Source organism: Scyliorhinus canicula, chromosome 6 (assembly GCF_902713615.1).
Source record: "Scyliorhinus canicula chromosome 6, sScyCan1.1, whole genome shotgun sequence".
Taxonomy (NCBI): domain Eukaryota; kingdom Metazoa; phylum Chordata; class Chondrichthyes; order Carcharhiniformes; family Scyliorhinidae; genus Scyliorhinus; species Scyliorhinus canicula.
The window spans coordinates 74198856-74219677 of NC_052151.1; the positions used below are offsets into that span (position 1 = coordinate 74198856).

General features: G+C 44.9%; 1 long non-coding RNA gene across 1 annotated transcript in view; it reads left to right on the plus strand.

The window, feature by feature from the left end:
- The window catches only part of LOC119967239, a 100820-nt gene that overhangs the window by 55654 nt on the left and 24344 nt on the right, over window positions 1–20822 (plus strand). The window contains exon 2 of the long non-coding RNA XR_005460943.1: window positions 5044–5116. This is a non-coding gene — a long non-coding RNA (uncharacterized LOC119967239). The remainder of the gene's footprint in view (window positions 1–5043; window positions 5117–20822) is intronic.

Here is a 20822-nt window from a genome sequence, read left to right on the forward strand (position 1 = left end):
GCCAAGTGGCCTAATTCTGCTCCTATGTCTTATGGTCTTATGGTCTATTTCCTTCCCTCAAGGACATTAGTGAACCAGATGGGTTTTTCCAACAATCGACAATGACTTCATGGTCATTAATAGACTTTTTACATTCTAGATTTTTATTGAATTCAAATTTCACCAATGACAGGATTTAAACCAGGGACCCCAGCACATTTTTCTGCGTCTTTGGTTTACTAGTCCAGTGACTATACCACTACGACACCACCGAAGCATCCCCTGCACACTTTGTTCTACCACTCATCTTAGTGTCATCTGCGAACTTTGACACATTACAACTGGTACCCATCTCCAAATCATCCATGCAAATTGTAAACAATTGCGCTCCTAACACTGATCCCTGAGGCACACCACTGATCACTGATAGCCAACCAGAAAAAAAACATTTATCCCCACTCTTTACTTTCTGTTAGTTAGCCAAGCCTCTATCTATGTTAATACATTACCCGTAATGGGGAGCACCTTTATCTTTCAGAGCAGCCTTTTGTGCAGCACCTTGTCGAATGCCTTCTGGATATCCAGATACTCCACATCCAATGGTTCCCGGTTGTCCACCACGCTCAGAATGTCCTCAAACAATTCCAGTAAATTAGGTAAACATGAAATTCCTTCCATGAACCCATGCTGCGTCTGTCCAAAGGGATAATTTCTATCCAGATATAGATCCAGGATAGGGGACCCTGCTTGCTTGCCCAAACTGCCGATATGTCCATACGTCACGTGTTTGGACTCTTAAAGTGACCTTGTTCCAACAAGGAACAATCATGAATACACAACAATTTTCTCCTCCTTTATATTATAGGTTCCTGCAATGAAACAAATAATAGAATTTACAGTGCAGAAGGAGGCCATTCGGCCCATCGAGTCTGCACTGGTTCTTACAAAGAGCACCCTACTCAAGCCCATGTATCTACCCTATCCCCGTAACCTAGTAACCCCCACATTTTGGACACTAAGGGCAATTTAACATGGCCAATCCACCTAACCCGCACATCTTTGGACTGTGGGAGGAAACCCACGCAGAAACGGGGAGAACGTGCAGACTCCGCACAGACAGTGACCCAGCCGGGAATCGAACCTGGGATATAACATTAGCAATCAAAATGTACAATATAAGCAATTAATAAACACAACAGTCAATAAGTTAGACATTTTGGAGGATGTTGATTCCGATCTGGTTTTTGGTCAGCGAACCTCAGGCATCTGCTTTTTCGGTGTAGTTTGGATTTGGTCTGTAATTGTCTCAACCGGAGTCGATGTCATGTCTGCAGGTTGACTCGGTGTTGGATTCTCCCCAACTGGAGTTTTGTCTTCCACAGTTGTTTCTGCTATTGTCACGTTCTCAGGAATGTCTAGGTCTTCGTTTTGCACAGTTTGTTGTGGGCTCTTGGTTGACCCTGTCTCTGGCAAACTAGTTCTATTGCTGAAAGGTGATAAACATGTCTTCTCCACACTACATGATCCAGAGTTTGAACAGTGTAGGAGATCGGTCCTCTCTGTGCCAAGACGATGGTAGATATTCGCTTCTCACTGGTGGTATAGTTTCTTGCCAATACCTCCTGACCTTTATGAAAAACATGGCATTTACCCTGTTCTCATGTCACAAAACCTAATTCGGATGCTTTTTCAGAACTTTCACTTCAGAGGCTATCCTCATCTTCATTTCTACCTCCCGGTTGTATTTCCTCTGCAATTTGTTCCATGTTGAACTTTCTTTCACACTGCTGAGCATGGTACACCCAGGATGGATCTTAGCTGGAGCTGGCATTGTACGGGTGTTGGAGTTTTTTTGACTTTGCTCAAGCTCAGTTACCAGCCTTTTTCTTCGGGCTCCAGGCTGTCGATCTGTTTTCTGTTGCCAGCTGCTGCCCCTCCAGGCTGCAAAGCAGGGCCTCTGTTGTGTTTGGTCCTTTGTACTTCACGAAGGAACTCGCCAAACACTTCGACTTGTCCAAATCACAATTTTATGTTGAATCTTGCGTGGTAAGAATACAATCTGATACAGAGCAAGTTATCATGGAGTCTGCTAACTACTCCTCTGGAACTTGCACCTTGCACTGACCATTCACATGTATGTCTTATTCCCTCTCAATCTTCTTCCGAAGATGGCCCAATGAGTCCCCCTTTATAGCCGAGTCACAGGTCACATGAGCTTGGTCTAGAGATGACATGGTGTGTCTCTACCACCACCTGCAGGTTGGAGGTCACACACCATCCAACTATGATGTAGCCCACAGGCATATCACCACAGCCTCCTTTACTGAATTTTGCAGCCCAGCCTCTGTGGTGCTTTTTCCAGATTGTGGCGTGCCTCCTGCTTTTCTCCCCCCCCCCCCCTCCTCCCCCCCCCCTCCCCCCACCCCCCCCCCCCTCCCCCCCCCCCCCCCAACGTTTAATTCTCAGTGCATTCACACTCGCATTTTCGGTTTTGTTTCTGGAATGCAACTTCTAACCGCTCCAGGACACAATCTCAGACTAAAGGGACGATCCTTTAAAACAGAGATGAGGAGGAATTTCTTCAGCCAGAGGGTGGCGAATCTGTGGAACTCTTTGCCGCAGAAGGCTGAGATAAATAGGTTCTTGATTGATAAGGGGATCAGGGGTTATGGGGGGAAGGCAGGAGAATGGGAATGAGAACAATATCAGCCATGATTGAATGGCAGAGCAGACTCGATGGGTCGAGTGGCCTAATTCTGCTCCTATGTCTTATGGTCTTAGTTGAAACTGTTGCTCCTAAGGATTTCAAAAAAAGCTTCGCACCCTTTAAGATCAGATCAAATTTAGCCTTTAGAGTTGGTTTGTTAAGGAATGTGTGGTTACATTAATTTTTCTTGCTGCTGGTATGTTCATTGGACTTCAGATGCTTCTGAACAAAGTGATATAGGAAAGGAATATTGGTGTTGCCGACTGCACTCTAAACAGCTACAACTCATTTAATGTGGTCATAGAATCCCTATAGTGCAGAAGGAGGCCATTCGGCCCATCGAATCTGCACTGGCCCTTGGAAAGAGCACTCTACTTTAAACCACACATCCATCCTATCTCCATAACTCAGTAAAGGGAAATGTATCATGTCCCATCCCCCTAACCTGCGCATCTTTGGACTGTGGGAGGAAACCCATGCAAACACGGGGAGAAAGTGCAAACTCCACACAGACAGTCAACCGAGGCTGGAATTGGACCCAGGACCTTGGAGCTGTGAGGCAGTAATGCTAACCACTGTGCTACTGTACTGCCCACATCTGGAGCAGCTTCTATCCAATATCCTTCATGAGTTTCTATGCTGGCTCTTTTTGCTCCTATTGTTATTTATGATCAGCGATATTTTTATTCTTGTTGACCCTTGATGCATAAAAGGAGTCAGCAACACTTTTTCCAAACTGAATGTTCTTTTCAATGAATGGGCCCGAATGGAGGCTCGACACTGCTGCTAGATGTCGGAAGAGGCCTCTTCCGGGACTTACCCGGCTTGCCATGCTTCGCGAGATCCAACGGGATCCAACGGCAACGGGATCTCGCGAGACATTGTGGTCTGCATATCAAAGTGAGTAGCTACTCTCACTCCAACTTGCAGCTCACCTAATCTAACTGAGGCTTTGGGATCTAACCCCTTCATCTCGAAGACCTTAGGCGAGCACCTTTGAAGGCGTTCCGTGCTGCGACCCTGGATTGGAACAGAATCCCGTTCGAAAGCATGTTCTTTTTCAGCGCTGCGAGTGCCCGGAAACTCCCGGCTAAATGCTCTTCCAGTTCCACTGAGGTTTTGTTCCAATCCGGTTAGATCCCGCCCCTTTGCTTCTAAGTTCTCTTATCAAAACCATGTCTAGTGGTCAAAGGTACTGCTCTAATCCACTGAATTTCATTTGATTTCTCTATAATTTAATAAATTGCTTCAGCGTTTTGGCAATGTTTATTAGGAAATCATACACAAAGATAAGCAACATTGGAAAAATATTTGAAATAATGCTACAATATGGTAAAGGGCCTGGGTTTCACGTAGGCATTCTTCCATTGTAACTTCAGCAGGAGACTGTAAAACCACTCAGAGAAATAGCCATTGATAGCATTTCCCTGAGGTTCTGCTGGTCTCACATCAAAGTTACGATCCGAGACTGGGAAAAGCTCTTTGGAATTTCAGGGACTCGCTGTTTAAAAACAAAGAGGTATAGATTAAATTGGAAAATGTTGCACAAGATCAATCAGGAAGGAAACCTGAGAGCCGTACCAGGTGAAGAATCTCTTGAAGAATGTCTGGCTGCTGTGAAGTAAAACAAATGGATTATTTGGTTACATGAAAAGAGGAATGGAACGTCAATCAACAGAAATAATTATCTCATGGTATAGAACACATCTGGAGTATTTTGTACTGTTCTGGAACCTACTCTATGGAAGACGATTGGCAAATTCTAACAGCGCAAATTGGGGTGAACATTTTTGGGGTCTGATTTTACTGGCAAAATGTATCACTTTTTTTCAATTGCAGAAGTGTCCAATACAGACATTTTCAGGAAGGAAAATCCAGTCCTTGGAGTAATGTTCTCTGTATGCACGGATGGCGATATCTTTGTAGTTGAAGTGATGAGAGAACATAGGCTTTGTAAATGAGCAAAACTGTTCATTAACTAGCTAAAATACAGACGGGTTTCTATGATGTCTACTATGATTTTAGTTGGATGCTATGGGCAAATACAAATAACTATGATTAACTGGTATTAATTACTATTGACTAAAGAGCTACTCTATGCCTGTTATCCACGTTCTGCCTCACATGTATCTGTGTTCCTGTAACGTTCTCCTGTCGCCATGCCACCTATGGTTGGATGCTAGAATTGTAATCTATACATACAGGCACTAATTTTTAGACACCATTTGGTTATATACACAGATGATAGTTCACATTTCATCACATTTGGTGTTTCATGTATTTGATTTGTGTTATTATTATTCACTACCTTGCTCTCATGCTCACATTTCTATCCTTGGCCTGTTGTAATGTTTCAGGGAAGCTCAACGCAAGCTTGAAGAACAGCATCTTATCTTTTAATTCGGCTCCTTAAGCTTTTTGGAATTAACGGTGAGTTCAACAATTTCAGACCAAAAACCATGTCCTCTGTTTTGATTCATATTTTGTTTTGCCAAGTGCCGATCTGCATCTGTTTTTGTGTTCCTACTTTCAGGCAGAGCCGTCCATTATTCTGCCGTTAACACTTACTCTGGATGACTGCTTTGTATCTTTACTGCAGCCATTACCACTCTCTTTGCCTTTGATTCCATGACATCTTTGATATGTGCTCTCTCATGCTCTCTAACCTATCCTTGATCTTCACTTTTTTGTTCTACCTGACCCTCTCCTCCTCTTCAACAGGATAAAACATATCTCTGCCTTTCTTCAGTTCGGAAGAAGAGACATATTGAACTCAAATTTAATTCGCTTTCTCTCGCTACAGATGCTGCCAAACCTACTCAGTTTATACAGGGCTTACTGTTTCTATTTCTGATTTGAATTACCTTGACTCTTAATTCACTTGTTAGTTGTGTAAAGGTATTTTTTAAATAGTGCTTTATAGCTGTGACTTTCTTCCCTCTCCCTCTCCCACATGGTGTGTTTTATGTCAGCGGAGATGACTCACCATTAGCCGCCAGTGGACTCTTCTGGTCCACCCATGGTCTATGGCATTTTCTATGGCTTGCTGGTCCTGCTGCCGGTTTAGTTCAGTTGGCTAGACAGCTGGTTTGTGGTGCAGAATGAGTCCAACAGCGTGGGTTCAATCCCCGTACCAGCTGAGGTTATTCATGAAGGCCCCACCTTCTCAATCTTGCTCCTCGCCTCAGGTGTTGTGATCCTCAGGTTAAATCACCACCGGTCAACTCTCCCGTGAAAAGGGAAAGCAGCCAATGGTCACTTTACTTTACTTACTTTACCTCAAGGTCAGTTTGTCGATGTTCTTGCAAAGCTTTCACAGGTGCACAGAAGCATTAAGCGACAGGAACAATTGGCTATATTGTCTCAGAAATCATTTTCATGTAAGAAAAGACAATTTAGAATTTTGTGTCAGGAAACAAACAAACAATTTTGTTCTTGAAATTAACAACAAAATAAAAGGCCCATCATAATGAGTAGTATTTTAAATCTGGCCATTCTTTTTCATGTTATAAATAATATTGTTTCATCTGTCACCTGAGTATTTACAGTTTTATTAATTCAAGCCACTCACTTTTTACAAAGTGTAAGGGGAGTCATTATTAAACTATTTGACACAATTACCATAATCTTCTTTAAAATTAATTCTCAGAATGTGGGCATCACTGATTGGACTGGAATTTATTGTCCATCCGAAGTTGTTCATGCAGGTCATCAAAACAAGAAAAAAAATGTCGAAAAGGTGGATCAATATTTCAAAGAGGAAGTGCATGTACACTGAGGGTAAGATTACTATACAAGTCATTTGTTTGATATGAGAATAATCAAATTTTACTCTGACATAGGAGACTAGCATTGATATGTGCACATTTTAAATGCACAATAGACCTTTTACCCTGTTTAATGCTCTCCAAGTATAAAATAATTATTGCTCGAAAATAAAAAGCCTTATACATTTTTAATTAAAACTGATTTCAACCCGAATGGACTTAGAAATCAAATTAGTGCAGGAGCAGCAGGGAGACTCTTAATGCTGAGGCATAACAGAGCTTTAACAATGCTGAGATGGTGAATTATAATGCTGCTATTGAAGGGTGCAACACAGTCTATTGGATCCAAATAGATTGCATAGACCAATTGTGTAACCACACGTTTAACTATCAATTATTAAAATAAGAATTCTCTGTGTAGCCAGGTAGAGAATGTGAAAATAAAAAACAAAATACTGTGAATGCTGGAAATCTGAAATAAAAACAAAATCTGCTGGATATACTCAACAGCTCTGACAGTAATGTTCAACAAATAAAAACTTAATTGTTTAGGTGCAGAGTTGAAAAACATACAGACCAAAAGAATGAACAGTACAAATGAACAATATTATGGTTCAATCAATAAAAGCAGGGATAAAATAATATAAATTATATAATCATCGGTAACAGTTCTCATAACTGTTTCATACGAGGAAAGGTTGAGGGTGCTAGGCCTTTTCTCATTAGAACGGAGAAGGATGATGGGGCGACTTGATAGAGGTTTATAAGATGATTAGGGGAATAGATAGAGTAGACAGTCAGAGACTTTTTCCCCGGGTGGAACACACCATTACAAGAGGACATAAATTTAAGATAAATGGTGGAAGATATAGAGGGGATGTCAGAGGTAGGTTCTTTACCCAGAGAGTAGTGGGGGCATGGAATGCACTGCCTGTGGAAGTAGTTGAGTCGGAAACGTTAGGGACCTTCAAGCGGCTATTGGATAGGTACATGGATTAGGGTAGAATAATGGAGTGTAGGTTAACTTCTTAAGGGCAGCACGGTACCATTGTGGATAGCACAATTGCTTCACAGCTCCAGGGTCCCAAGTTTGATTTCAACTTGGGTCACTGGCTGTGTCGAGTCTGCACATCCTCCCCGTGACTGCGTGGGTTTCCTCCGGGTACTCCGGTTTCCTCCCACAGTCCAAAGAGGTGCAGGTTGGGTGGATTGGCCATGAAAAATTGTCCAAAATTCTTTGATTAACCTAGGACAAAAGTTCGGCGCAACATCGTGGGCCGAAGGGCCTGTTCTGTGCTGTATTTCTCTATAATACTGTGCTTATCTAATTAGAAGCTCAAGACAATTATTGCTATTATAATTTGTATGGATGTATATAAATTGTTTTGAAATTCAAACGAGGTCAAAATTTATACAGCTGAGTAAGCTGACTTTTCCGTCACTTTGAACTCATTAGATTTGGCATTATTCTGTTAAAATCGTTACACTCTTCCAACTTTGACCTCTTACCCATCCCCCAAACCCTTCACTCACATTCGGTGGGTGGAAATCTCTGGAAAAATGACACAGTATCAATTTGGGTGGGAAAACCAGTGCGAATTGAGCCGGATGTTCTGGCGCGATTCCCATCGCAATCCACCCACATTTGGTCATTTTTGAAACCAGGGTGAAATCCACAGGAAAAGTGATGTGTGAGGCCTTTCTAAAGGGCACTCCGATCTCAAAGTGAGAATGCAGGCCCCCTCCTGTAAAAACATCACAGGAATCTGAGCTTTAGTGTCCCCTTCTACCCCCTCCGACCTTCACCGCCACCACCACCATTGCCGCCATCAATCCCCTATTACCTACACCCCCTTCAAGGATCACTGGCATCTGGCCCCTGGCAAAGGGTTTCCCTAATGGCCCCTCCCCCTTCTCGTTGGCAAAGCCCCCCCCTTTTCTAGCCAATATCAGGTACCAAACCCCCTCCCAATTCGGCGGCAACTTCCCCCTCCCCCCCCTTCCCAGGTGAACGACACCCAGCTGCGGGTCACCAAATGCCACCACTCCCATCAATCTCACCCTCCTTCATGGCTCCACCCTCTTTCAACCCTGGCACCAGGGCAATGCTTCGTCATGTCCCATCTTCCCAGAGGCTCCAATCATCTCCGATCCCCTCAGTGTGATCATCATATCTGGTCTCCAGTGGGGGAGACCAGCAGTGATTCCCACTGGCCTCGTGCAGCCAGTGGGGTGGGGGGGGGGGGGGGGGGGGGGGGGGGGGGGGGGGGGGGGAAGAGAATAGGGGAGCCGGGAGAATCCGGTTGTAAATGAACACAGCATACTTAAATGCTCATTTTAAAATGCTGATCCGGTTCATGGCCAGTGAGGTCATAAACCAGATGCCGTCACCTGTAGTGGGCCGCTCTGTCCAGCACCCACTTAAGGGTACGCCCACTATTCTCCCGGTATGGCGAGATGTGTGCTGGGTGCAGCACGGCTGGTGACTGGTCCTCATTGTGTCTTCAAGCATTTATATCACACTCTGTTACCTCTGCTCACTTAATTTGAAGAATAAACTTTGTCTTTTTTGTTTGTGTATCTTTTACTCTTCTTGTGCAGCCCCCCCCCCCCCACCCCCCACCTCCCCAGCCCCACTCCACCACCACCCATTTTTTTCTATAATATGTTTGGGGAGTCAGTTGTCTAGTGATATTATCATTGGAATCGGAATCCAACAGTCTGGGCTAATGCTCTGGGTTAGTGGGTTCAAGTCCCACCCTGTCAGGTGGTGGAATTTAAATTCTGTTCATAAATCTGGAACACAAAGCTTGTTTCTGTAATGGTCCCCATGAGAAGTCCAATGATTGACATGAAAGCCCATCTGGTTCACTCATTTCATTGGGGAAGGAAATCTGCCAGCTTTACCCGGTCTGGCCCACATGTGATTCCAGATCCACAGCTTCTTAATTTTTGCAGAAATGGCCAAACTAGCCCCTTTAGTTCAAGGGCAATTAGGAACGGGGAACAAATGCTGACCTTGCCAAAGATGCCCACATCCCATGAAAGAAAAGACAGTTCATAATTGTCTCATCAGCGTAAGCAGTCAACAGGCATCTAACATTACTCTGAATACGAGAAGTCTCTCTTTCCCCTTTTTCATTTGCAGTCTCTTTGATCGAGACTGTCTCACAATGTCACACTTTCTTCCTCTGCTTAATATGGTTTCCTGAAGCTTATAGAGCACAAACGCTACATCAGTTACCTTGTGTTGTTTTACACACACCTACACACATTATTATATGTGTTATTACATAAAAGGACGATAAAGTTTATAGTGTTCCTGAAATTTTCCTTAGTTTTTCTTTAAATGATTTTGAAAAACAACCAAGTGGCCACTGCTCAAATGTCAAGAAAGATGCAAGAGCTAAAGAGTTGTAGTTTGGGAGATATGTACCCTGCACAGTCCAAATTCAGGTCTCAGCACCATAGCTCTGGGCAGAAGGATCAAGTCCTAGGCCAAGCTTTTGGGAGAGACAGAGACCTTCAAGTAAAACCTTAACAAAGTTATTATTAGACATAAAAAAAAGTTTCTGGATCAATGTAATCATGTGGCTGTGGATTTGTGCATTTATTTTATTTTGAAAATTCTGTTGAAATCTTTCTTTTGGATGTTGGAGGTTGCTGTTACTTAGGAATAAAACAAAAATATTCAGCTGAACTTTTTCACAAAACATTTTGAGCAATTTGTGGGGAAATGCCACCTAGTGGCCGGTTTTGTCAATTGCAGAGTGATTTTAGCTCATTGACTCAATGCTTAATAATAATAATAATTATTATTATTATTATCATCTTTATTATCACAAGTAGGCTTACATTAACACTGCAATGAAGTTACTGCTTAATAGGAAAGTCATATTAGAAGTGTGACAGTGTTGTGGGAAACTTCAAATAGATTTTAAATGAGAAATCACAGAGCAATGTTTTTCCATAGGAGTTTGATAGAAGCAGAGGTAAAGGGCAGCATGGTAGCACAGTGGTTAGCACTGTTGCTTCACAGCACCAGGGATCCAGGTTCGATTCCCGGCTTGGGTCACTGTATGTGCGGAGTCTGCAAGTTCTCCCTGTGTCTGCGTGGATTTCCTCCGGGCGCTCCAGTTTACTCTCACAAGTCCCGAAAGACATGCAGTTAGGTAATTTGGACATTCCGAATTCTCCCTCCATGTACCCGAACAGGTGCCAGAGTGTGGCAACTAGGGGCTTTTCACAGTAACTTCATCACAGTGTTAATGTAAGCCTACTTGTCACACTAATACAGATTATTATTATGATTATTATAAACTATATGGGGAAGGCTCAGAAGATGCTCTGATTTTAATAAGTACTGGGCATGATTCAGCGACCCAATTGCGCACAGCCCGGATCCAGGCACAATGGGTGAATTGTGCGATACCCCCAAATCTGGCTCCGCGCCAAGCGCTAGGCCGGTCACAAGTCACCCGACTTGCCCCGCTCGGGGCGAACTGGATCTCTCACTCGCTGGGCAAGATCTAGATCTGCATATTTAAATGAGCCTAATGGCTCATTTAAATACCCAGATGCCAGATTCACCCGGCCCCCTGTAATCACCAGCTGGGTCTGGGAGAAGTCGTCAAGGCACCATTTAGTATTGGTCCACACAAACGTGGACCAGGCGTAACTGCACCTGGGGGTGTCTCCTAGGTCTTTGGAGACCTCCGGGTGGTCGGGAATAGAGCGGGGTGGTGGTACCTGACACTTCACATGGGTACCTTCCCTGTGCTATCCTTACACCCTGGCAGTGAGGGTGATGTGGGGGTCAGGGTGGTGAGGGTGCGGTATCGCCACATGTGTCATGGGGAACTGCAACTCAGCGGAGTCTCACTTCTTCGCTCGTGGCCGCACTCCACCCTGGCGACCTCCCGTTCCTCTGGGCCAGCGGCCACATCCAGGGCCCTCTGCTCGGCCATGGTGAGGGGCTGTAGGTCCGATGGCCACCTGCCTGTCTTCTTCAACTCCCGGCGGTTATGTGCGGCCTTCTCCTGGGGGGGGGGGGGGGGGGGGGGGGGGAGCGGGGTATCGACTCGTAAAGCTACAGTGTTTGGCTATCTGATGCATGCAGCCCCGGGGGTGGGTAGCTGGTGGCCTCAGTAGAGGTCGTGGAGTTTCTTCCGACACTGCCTGCCGGTCTGGACGATGCTGCCCACGGCGCTGACCAACTCTGCCCCCTGCGCCCAGGCACGACGAACGGCAGCGGGTGGCAGCCTCCTCCACCGTGTCCAGGAAAATGGTTGTGTGCTGGAGACGGTCAACGTGTGCTGTCAGTCGCCTCCATGCCAAGAGGTTGGTGTGCAGGCAGGTCCTAAAGATGGGTGTGAGCGAGGGATGTTTGCTGGGACTTTAGTTGCTGTGTTATGAACCGCCTGGGTTTAACACACTGGTCAGGTTTCCTGGTCAGGGGCAGGATGGATGGGATCAGGGTTGCAGTGGATATGCAGGGCTTAGAGACAGCTGGTGATCCTCAGTGGTGGGCTAGCTGATAGTGTCCCTGGTGAGGCTTCTACTCTGAGAGGGGCGGTGTGCCACAGAGGGTTTCAGTGGCCATGGTGCACGTGTCCTTTAGCAAGATGAGGATTTCTTTGACCTTGGTTTGGGGTGAGCTCTGCTAATTCCCTACATCCTTTGCTGTGGGGACTGCCAACACAGGGTGGGCCGGCGACCGAGCATGGCCACACCCTTCCCCTTGATGATACTGCTGCAGGATGGGGGTTTCTAGAGGGAGGGCTGAGTTGGTTCCCACATGACCCGAAGACCTTTGAGCATATACAGAATACAGTGAGCAGTCAGCAGTGTGAACTGCCAGGAGCCTGTAAATTGCAGCAACAGGATGGGTTTAAATGAAAAAATGCAGCAATTGGGGTCTGGGTCAGGCCACCTTAATCCCAAGGGGGACACCCTGAGTCCATACACTTGCAACCAAGTCATTCCCTGCTACGCCCTGAGGCCCTGACAGATACGTCCCCCTGCAAGGCTGAAGTGTTTGATAATTTTCTCCCTCAACAACCACAGCACCCGGGCCTTAACCATTAACGTGTGCACTAATTCACGCCCACGTGACTACCGCCTGAGAGGAGGGGGGGGGGGGGGGGGGGGCATTGCAGAGTAGTGGAGCATCTGGTGTCCAGCTCGTTAATCGTAGGTAAATCAATACAAATCATGGATTCGCATTGGGCCACTGTGACGCACGAACCTCGATGCCCCCGCCAGCCGGAGACCAGATTATCGCAACGGAATTGACGCCGGGCACCAATCCCATTTTCTGCTCCACACAACATTCTCCGCCAGATCGTGAATCCCGCTGCCAGCGTTGGCAGCGGAGAATCCAGCCCCGGGGTTAGTGATTTGTTTACCGCTCCCTTAATCGTGTCAGAGTAACGGGTTCTTAATCTAACAGCTGTCTCCTCTGGTAACTCATTTCATCAGACCTGGATTTAAGAAGCGTACACAGAAGCGCATCCCTCCGACCACCCATCTGTCAGAACAAATAACAGTTTTCATCAGTTTTCACCAGACGAGCTTCATAACTGTCTTGGCTTTTATAGGATGCAAACAAAAATTAAGGAACGAAGGAGACACCGAGACAAAGAGCATTGGTCGTTTACAGAATAGAATGGCTCTGAGACCCAAACTAAATTAAAACGTTCAAAAAGGGAGAAGTCACACAGACTCAAAAGGTTAACTTGATTTTCTCTCTCCACAGATGCTGCCAGACCTGTTTGAGCTTTTCCGGCATTTTCTGTTTCCATTTCAGATTGCAGGATCCGCAGTATTACAGTATAGGTTTTATTACACAGAGATATATATTTGTTCAGTGTCTTACCATGCCTTTTGAAAATTAACCAAAGTGCTTCAGATACAATGAATTAGGTTGATTGGTATCTGCTGCCATAGCAGTTATGAAATAACACTTACTTTACACATAACTGGATCCCACTAACAGTAATGTGATCGATGATTGAGAAGGCAGTCCGCTCTGGGGATTTTGACTGAGGGAGAACCATTAACCAAGGCACCAGAAATCTCGGGCTATTCAATGCCCATCTGCGGCAGTGGAACAGGCAGACTGTAACTTGGTTTTATGTCTCATCTGAAGGATCTCCCAATACTGTCAGCTCAGTTATATTCTCAAGTGGGGCTTGAATTCACAATCTTGTGACTCAGAGACAAATATATACCAGCTGAGCAAAGCTGACATAAAGGAAGATGCTTTTATGAATTTGTGCTCTCCGCATTGAACATCAATTCACCATTTTGGAAATCTAAGATTTGAGAAGAAGCTTGCATTTGTACAGCATCTACTCAAACCTTCAGGGTTCCAGCAACTGTATTTCTTTTGAAATGCACTGAAGTGCTGTTAGGTAGGTGAAGGCAATAGGAAATCTGCACAAAACAAACATAAGAGGCAGAAAATATGATTGTGGACCAGATCATCTATTCTTTGATATTATGGTTCAGTGAGGTATATTAGCCAGAGCATTGGGATTACTCGTCTTCAAATTATGCCTTTGAACCTTTTTACATCCACAGGCTCAATGGGCACCTGGGTATAAAATTTACATTCAAAAGCTCAAAAATCCAGCAAGAGAAGATTCCAATTCTGTCTCACAATTCCACCCAAATTATTTGACTTGGAACTTTAACTCTTCTGACTATGGGGCAAGACTGTTGCCTCTCAGCCAGATTTATGTTTGACAGTCTGGTGTTCAGCCTCAACAGAAGAGAACATAAGACCGTAACACCATAAGACATAGAAGCAGAATTAGGCCACTCGACCCATCGAGCCTGCTCTGCCATTCAATCATGGCTGACATTTTTCTCATCCCCATTGTCCTGCCTTCTCCCCATAGAGAGAGCAGGTCTTAACAGATGACGGAAAGAGTTGCATAGCCTTTGTATTCCGAGGTGTAGATTTGCAGGAACTGCTGGAGGCCAGTGTCCTTTTAAACACTCGGTTACAAATTCAATTGTTTCCCTCTTTAGTTGATAACATTTTGCTTTTAGCGTTTGTTTCAGGAAATTTAAATTCACTGAACTTATGATGAATGAAGATAACTTTTTTTAAGGTGAGATGAAATGAAATGAAAATTGCTTATTGTCACAAGTACATACATCTGTATGCAGTTGTGGGATAATAAAACCAAGTGATCCGCAAAGTCTAAATCATCGAGCTGTTCTGTGAACATAGAACATAGAACATAAAGTACAGAAGAAGGCCATTCGGCCCATCGAATCTGCACCAACCCACTTAAGCCCTCACCTCCACCCTATCCCAATAACCCAATAACCCCTCCTAACTTTTTTGGGTATTAAGGGCAATTTAGCATGGCCAATCCACCTAATCTGCACATCTTTGGACTGTGGGAGGAAACCGGAGCACCCGGAGGAAACCCACGCAGACACGGGGAGAACGTGCAGACTCCACACAGATAGCGACCTAGCGGGGAATCGATCATGGGACCCTGGAGCTGTGAAGCCACAGTGCTAGCCACTGTATACCGTGCTGCCCAGTGAAGGTCCATTGTATGCCATTTCTTCCGTCTGATGCTGTTTGCCTCAAATCCAATCAATCACAAGCAAAAATAGGAATGGTGACATCTAACAGCCTTGTCTCACACCAGTTTATACTTAAAAATTTTCAGAGTACCCCTCTATGCAAGACTTGACAGCTCATTCCATCATCGATAGTCTTCACCAGGGAGAATATGTTCCCTGGAATTCCATAGCTTGCCATCGACTTCTAAAGAGTGTTTTGGTCTAATGCCTTCTCCTGGTCTACAAAATTAATGTAGATCAATGAGTTCCATTCCAATGACTATTTGATTATAATCTGCAGGGTTGCTATCTGATTCACACACGACCTTCCATGGTGAAATCCTGCTTGATTGTCCCTTAAGATATCTTCTACTGTCCCTTTCATTCTGTCCAGTATGATGTGGTACAGTACTTTCCCTGGCACAGAGAGCAACATTAACCCACGATAGTTCTTACAAAGACTTAGATCAGCCTTCTCCGGAAGCTTGACCACATAACCTTCCTTCCAATCTGATGGTATCCTTTCCTTCTCCATTTTCCTCAGGAATCCATAGAGCATATCCACCAAAATGCTGCCATCCACCTTGTGAGCTTCTGCTGGCTTATTGTCTGGTACAGCTGATTTTCCACATTTCAGTGATGAGATAGCTTTCCTGATTTCTGTTTTCGATGGTGATGCACAGTTGATATCCAGTATATTTTCTGAAGCTCGTCTGTCAGCTGATTCAGTTGGTGGAGGTCTTTTCAGCGTTTGGTTAAAACGTTCTGTCCAGCGCCTGAGCTGATCCTTTATAAAAGTGAGAGGTTTCCCATCTAGGTCCCTAATTTGGGCATTTGTCAGTTTGAATTTTCCTGATATCTGTTGAGTTATTTTGTAGAGCTTTTTCATGTTGTGCCAACCTCCTGCTGTTTCTACTTCTTGTGCAAGATCTTCAATGTATCTGCTCTTGCACTAGCGCTACCTTCTCTGCTGGCTTTGTGAAATCCCTTTTGTGCACATGTCTTTTGAGCTCAGTTGTTCATCTTCTCTTCCTTCCTCTTTCAATTTTTTCAAGAGTAGCATTTGAAATCCAAGGGTTCTGTTGCCTTTCCTCCGTCCCAATACATCCTCATATGTTCTCTTCCAACCAGTCTTTAGTTGTTTCCATTAGTGTTTCAATATCCTATACATCTTGAAGAGCTTGGAATCTGTTTTGAATGTGAATTGATACAAGTCTGATATTGCTTTCTCCTTGAGATTGTTGGTGTTGAATTTTACTCTATTTGTGCACCATTCTTGAGCTTCAGCTAAACTCTGGCGACAAGGAGGAGGTGGTGGCGGAACATTCATCTGCTTCCCATTTAACTCTGACATCTAGTAAGGATCTTCTTAAGTTCTTATTGATACAGATGTGATCAGTGTAATTCTCTGTGTGATTTGGTGATTTGGTGGCTTTGTGGACATCCTTGTGTGGGAAAATTAACATCAGGGGAAAAGTCACACCCCAAACTTAGGACCAATGATTGAATTATGAGTTCAAGTAATTAAATTAGGTCAGTTTTAAGTTTATCTAAAAGACGTTCTTGCCTTGAATTTCTGCTGACCCAGAAATGCACCTTCAGCATAAGACAGCCAGGAGCACAGTGAAGAGACAAAAGATCTTGGCTATGGTTGTATCTAATTTTCCTAGTTTTCCATCAGACTTGCACTGGAATTGCTCAAGTGGAACTGAAGGCATATCACTTCCATATTGCTCATGAAAAAAAATCATAAGCTCCTCATAGTTGTGAGAAGTGAGGACAGAGGGGAGAAGTGTAAAAAGAGACAATGGCAGTAGAGAAATGAAGCCTGAGATAACCTTGACCGTCCAAAATTATTCTAGACAAATGATGGGTTTTAGCAGAATCGGCCTGGTATAGCTTGAGGTGGTCAAGCCAGTTCTGGTGATGCATTGTTTTTCCTTTTTTTTAAATAAATTTAGAGGACCCGATTCATTTTTTCCACTTAAGGGGCAATTTAAATTGGCCAATCCACCTAGCCTGCACATCTTTGGGTTGTGGGGGCGAAACCCACACAAACACTGGGAGAATGTGCAAACTCCATACGGACAGTGACTCAGAGCCGGGATCGAAACTGGGACATCGGCGCCGTGAGGCAACAGGGCTAACCCACTGCACCACCGTGCTGCCCTTGGTTAGTATAGTTAAGGCAGTTATGTAACAGGTACATTCAGGTTTATGCAGTTGCTTCAGAGTATATTTCCTAATTTATTTTTCAAATTTGTTTGACAAAGTCAGCATTTATTGCCATCCCTGAGCCCCTGAGTGGCGGTGAACCATCTTCTTAACCGCTTCAGTCCATGTGCTGGAGGTACAGCCACAGTGCTATTCGGAAGGACGAGTTACAAGATTTTGACTCCACCATAAGTCCATAAGACATAGGAGCAGAATTAGGCCACTTGGCCCATCAAGTCTGCTCCGCCATTCAATCATTGCTGATATTTTCTCATTCCCATTCTCCTGCCTTCTCCCCATAACCCCTGATCCCCTCATTAATCAAGAACCTATCTATCTCTGTCTCAAATCACCACCCTCTGGCTGAAGAAATTCCTCCTCGTCTTTGTTTTAAAGGATCGTCCCTTTAGTCTGAGATGGTGTCCTCTGGTTCCAGTTTTTCCTACAAGTGGAAACATCCTCTCCACGTCCACTCTGTCCAGGTCTCGCAGTATCTAGTATGTTTCAATAAGATCCCGTCTCATCCTTCTAAACTCCAACGAGTACAGACCCAGAGTCCTCGAATGTTCCTCATACGACAAGTTCTTCATTCCAGGGATCATTCTAGTGAACCTCCTCTGGACCCTTTCCAAGGCCAGCACATCCTTCCTTAGATATGGGGCCCAAAACTGCTCGCAATACTCCAAATGGGGTCTGACCAGAGCCTTATACAGCCTCAGAAGTACATCCCTGGTCTGTATTCTAGCCCTCTTGACATGAATGCTAACATTGCATTTTCTTTCTTAACTGCCGACTGAACCTGCACATTAAACTTAATATCTCCACAACAATGAAAGATGATGTGTGGCTTGCAGGCGATGGTGTTCTCATTCCTCTACTGCCCATGTCCTTCTAAGTGGTAGTGGTAGCGGATTTGTTGAAGCAGCCTTAAGAGCTGCTAGAATGCATCTTATGGATGGTTCATACTGTAGCCATGGTGCGCCTGTGATGGTGGAAGATAGTGCTTAATGTGATGGCTAGGACTATCATCAAGCAGGCTGAATTGTCTTCGAAAATGTCAAGCTTCTTCAGTGCTGTTGGAGATGCATTCAACCAGACAAGTGGAGAACATTCCTTTATGTTCACAACTAGAAACCTAGAAGATAGGAGCAGGAGTAGGCCATTCAACCCTTTGAGCCTGCTCCACCATTCATTATTATCACGGTTGATCATTCAACTCAATAGTTGTTCGTGCCATCTTCACCCTCTATATCCTTTGATTGCTTTTGCCCAAGTGCTATATCTAACTCCGTCTTGAAAACATACAGTGGGCTCGATTCAGCTAAATGGGAACAAAGTCCCATAGCGAGCGTGTTTAGCCGCGTGTTTCCCATTGCGATTCGTGTTGTACAATGGGCCTCAGCGGGGAACGCATGACAGAGGCCTCACATTGCCCCATTTTGTACACTAGGGAGCTCTGCTCACCAGAACTGCCCAGTGTAGCAAGAGGTTGGAACGTCATTTTTAAATGATATCCCAATCTCCCAGGCCCCCGAGGCGATCCCCGATCCGCCTCCCCTCCCCCCCCCCCCCCCCCCCCCCCCCCCCCCCCCCGTACTGCACCTCAAGACCCACGCAGGGCAGTCCATGGCCTGATCATGTGCAAGAAATGCCAGCTTGGCACCGTGGCACTGTCAAGGTGCCAGGCTGGCATTGCAAGAATCATTGAATCATAGAATTTATAGTGCAGAGGAAGGCTATTCGGCCCATCAAGTCTGCACCGGCCCTTGGAAAAAGCACCCCACTTAAGCCCCACACCTCCACCCTATCCCCTTTATCCCCTGCCTAACCTTTTTGAACACTAAGAGCAATTTAGAATAAACCAGTCCACCTAACCTGCACATCTTTGGACTGTGGGAGGAAACTGGAGGAGCCGGAGGAAACCCATGCATACACGGGGAGAACGTGCAGACTCCGCACAGACAGTGAGCCAAGCCGGGAATCGAACCTGGACCCTGGAGATGTGAAGCAATTGTGCTAACCATTGTGCTACCATGCTGCAAGGGTGCCCTGAGGGCATGCATCTGGGGGCCCCCAAGAGTGCCGTTCTGTCTGGTCTCTATTTGTGAGGACAGGGCTGAACGGCGCTCGCCCAAAGTCTCCAACGGGAAAGGGATGATTCCCAAAGCCTCAGGTACCTCGGGAATCATGAGAGCGAGACAATATGCAAATTTGTCAAAATGTGATCCCATCGACAATCGCGTTGGATCTCACGAGGCGTTGTGAGCCCAGTAGATCCAGGGGCAGGGTCTTCCATTTTCTATCAACCATGCTGCGCTGTAGCAATGTTTTTGCCTCAACTCCTTTCTGTGGTAGTAAATTTCACAGGCTCACCACTCTCTAGGTGAAGAAATGTCTCCTCATCTCAGTCCTGAATGGTCTACCCCATATACTTAGTATGTAACCCCTGGTTCTGGACTCCATTAATAGTGCGAACATCCTTCGTGCATCTGCCCTGCCTAATCCTGTTATAATTTTATAGGTTTATCTGAGATTCCCCCCCCCTCATTCTTCTGAACTCCAGCGAAACTAATACTTACCGACTCAATCTCCCCTCATATGTCAGTCCCGCCATCCCAGGAATTGGTATGATAAACCTTTGCTTCACTTCCACCATAGCAAGAACATCTATCCTCAGATAAGGAGACCAAAACTGTATATAACTCTTCAGATGTGGCTTCATCAAGGCCCTGTATAATTGCAGCAAGACATCCCTGCTCTTGCATTCGACTCCTCTCGCAATGAAGGCCAACATACCATCTGCTTTCTTTGCCGCCTGCTCCACCTACATGCTTACTTTCAGTGACTGGTGTACGAGGACACCTAGGTCTCATTGCACATTCTCTTCTATCAGTCTATACCCTATTAGATGATAATCTGCCTGTTTGTTTTTGTTACCAAAATGGAGAACGGCACACTTATCCAAATTTACTGCATTTCTACCATGTATTTGCCTCCTCATTCAGCTTGTCCAAATCACACTGAAGCATTTCTGCATCCTCCTCACAACTCCCACCCAGCTTTATGTCATGTGCAATTTTGAAGATGTTACATTTTGTTCCCTCATCTAAATCATTAATGTACATTTGAATAGCTGAAGTCCCAGAACTGATCCTTGCAGTAACCTACTAGTCACTGCCTGTCAATTTGAAAAAGACCCTTTAATTCCTATTCTTTATTTCCTGTCTGCCAACCAGTTTTCTATCCATTGCAATACACTACCCCCAATCCCATGCACTTTAAATTTGCACGCTAATCTCTTATGTGTGACTTTGTCGAAAGTCTTCTGAAAGTCCAAACAAACCAAATAAACTGACTCCCCCTCATCAACTCTTTAGTTACATCCTCGAAGAAATCCAGTAGGTTTGTTGAGCATGATTTCCCTTTTGTAAATCTATGCTGACTCTGTTCAATCCTGCCAGTTTTCCAAGTGCTCTGCTATTAAATATTTAATAATGGACCCTGGGATTTTCCCCACCACCGACGTCAGGCTTACTGGTCTATAATTCCCTGTTTGTCTCTGCCTC